Below are 3,240 nucleotides of genomic sequence, written 5' to 3' on the forward strand. Positions count from 1 at the left end.
ACAGACACACCCACATCCAAATAGACACATGCACACACCCACACCCACACAGTCTCACACATGCACACAGACACACACACAAACACCCACACCCACACAGTCTCACACATGCACACAGACACACGCACACACAAACACACGCACACCCAAATAAACACACACTGACACAGACACACACAGAGACACACATGCAAACAGACACACACGCACACAAATAGATGTCTACACACTGACACAGACACACACACACAGAGACACACACGCACACACGCAAACCCACACAGTCTCACACACGCACACAGACACACACACGCACCCAAATAGACACACACACAGAGACACACATGCACACAAACACACCCACACCCAAATAGACACTGACACAGACACACAGACACACATGCCCACACCCAAACTGTCTCACACATGCACACAGACACACACGCACACACAAACACACTCACACCCAAATAGACACACACTGACACAGACACACATGCACACACCCACACAATCTCATACATTCAGACAGACAGACAGACACACACCCCCATACAGATACACGCAAACATACCCACACATACATACATGCATAAACACACACAAATACACACACACACAAACAAACCCATACCCAAAGAGACACACACTGACAACACACACACAGAGACACACATGCACACACCCAAACCCACACAGTCTCACACATGCACACAGACACACACACATACACAAAGAACCATACCTATACAGACACACACAAACACACCCACACATACACATATACACAAACACACCCAGACACACATGCACACATCTTGTCTCTCATAATTAGGAGTTAGGGAAAGATTTTTCCTCTAAAGAGCAGCAGGTAGGGTTCAGTGCCTGTAGCTCAAAAGCCACATACTCAGAACTGGTAGGTTCAAATCCAGCCCAGGTCTGCCAAATAGCAATGACAATTACAACCAAAAAATAGCCAGATGTCGTGGCAGGCGCCTGTAGTCCCAACTACTTGAAAAGGCTCAGGCAAGAGAATTGCTTAAACCCAGGAGTTGGAGGTTGCTGTGAGCTGTGCTGTCACAGCACTCCACCCAGGGCAACAGCTTAAGGCTCCCTCTCAAAAAAAAAAAAAAAAAGAAAGACCAACAGGTAGTTAAATGTTTGATGGGAAGAAATAATGTGAAGAATTCCAGGCTCTTTTATATCTGTGAAGCCTGCAGCCAGGATAACCACATGTCCCGATTGCCAAGGACAACCCTGGTTCAGAACTATTGTTCTTACACAATTCTTGAAGTATCTCTCTAACTATTCAACCTGTCCTGGTTTGCATGTAAATCATGTAGCCCCTTTACCTAGCATACTTCTAAATTAGTTAAGAATTTATCTTATCAATATGCTAGGTAACATGTGACCAGACAGAGAATTTTTATTAAACTATAATCTATGACTCACATCTTTACTACTGGAAAGAAATAGTGGTTTGAATATTTTGGGGTTGTTATAAAATGTTCGGAATGATTCATTTGGAAAAATGTGAAATTTATTTAAGGATTGATACAGTCCTAACATATATAATTTCTGGAATCTTATGTCATCAACCTGGTATAATAGAACAATTCTTCTTCTACAATGCAGGAGACTCAGCAATGCTCCTAATTTTCTCTAAGATTTTGATAAGGCACAGACTTCTCTCAAATTTGGATTTTAAAACAATATGATTAACATAGATGGAATATTGTCTGTCTTCAATATTATAAGTTTGTAAGTTTAGTCAAGAACTGACATTAGTGGCAAAAATCCTTTTAAAAGATATCCATGGTACTAAGGGTATTTGGATAATGAGAATATTAGAGATGATAATATTTCATTGCCTTTGTGAATTAATAGTGGCCCATTTTTGTTAACTGATGACTTTAAAAAGTAGAAATTATGATATCAGTAATCAAAAACTTATCTTTCTAGAACATTTATTCCACTAATTCTGTAATCATCATTTCTCACATAGAAATATGCTCTATTTCCAGTCCGCTAGTGTATTATAATTTTCAAATAACATTTAAAATAAAATGTTACAATGACATTATAAATACTTATGTTCTGGTGTTGTAGCTTGGTTATGTCATCAAAATAATAAGAATACAATTAGTTATTGAGTTTAAACATAACCAATAAACGAATGTGACATGTTTTCAGTGAATTAACTTTTTATAGTCATAGATTTTTCATTGTCTGGATAAAGCCAACCATACTTTTTCCTTTTAAAATCAGTTTGAGGAGTCTTTTTGTAAAATATTTTTCATACATTTAAAATGTTCTTTTCTTAAGAAGTGAGATGTCTTACTGTCATAACAATTTGACATTTCAATGAAACATACTGTCTTCATGTTTGCAATTTAAAATATCTTCCCTTAAAATATTTAAAAATAAAAGGCCATTCTTTCCCCTACTTCTCACCCTTGATTTTCTTTCCTCCTTAGACAAATATTGGCCTAACCAGGAGACTCCTCCTATCTTTAGTTCTTCAACCACACAGAGATTTTAACCTTACGATCTAGGCTAGCCATCATTCTAATAATTAATATGATACTTTGAAGACCGTCAACAGTCACTTAACTGAGAAATGTTATATGTGTTTACATGATCATTAAACAATTTGACATTCCTACAGTGCTTAACTGTTGCCATTAGGGTCTCACGGAGAAGCGAAGTCATGGAGAATAAGCACGCTTATTGAAATTGTGTTTTAAATGAAGGTGACCATCTGCTCGCTCAGGCAAAATGACAGGCTTCTTTATTTTCAGTTGGTTTATATAGGGAACTTTGTACATGTGCACTATACAGCAGTGACCTCATTAATCCATTTAAACATCATGTGACTACCTCGTGATTAGCTCCTAGTAATCTGATAATCCACTCAACATACACCTTTTAACACAACCCTTTCAACATAACCCAATTTAACATAATTTAATGGAGAACATGTTGTTAGCCATTACTTCTTTGTTCTTATCTGATGAAGCCTGGGGCTATGGAAGAACAAGGTAGTTTGAATACCTGCCCTTGCTGGCCTTGCCATTTGGAGGCTGTTACTTTGAATCTTTAAACAAGCCATAAAGAAACTTCTTGGGCATACAGGAATTTGTATGCAAACCTTTGCTCCCATGTGGGCCTTAAGTCAGAGGGGTTTTGCTGGAATCTTTCATAAGGAATTTTCAGACTAGATTTCTCAAAAGCCTTTCA

The sequence above is a fragment of the Otolemur garnettii genome, unplaced genomic scaffold (assembly GCF_000181295.1).
Source record: "Otolemur garnettii isolate 467f Iridium unplaced genomic scaffold, OtoGar3 scaffold00033, whole genome shotgun sequence".
Taxonomy (NCBI): domain Eukaryota; kingdom Metazoa; phylum Chordata; class Mammalia; order Primates; family Galagidae; genus Otolemur; species Otolemur garnettii.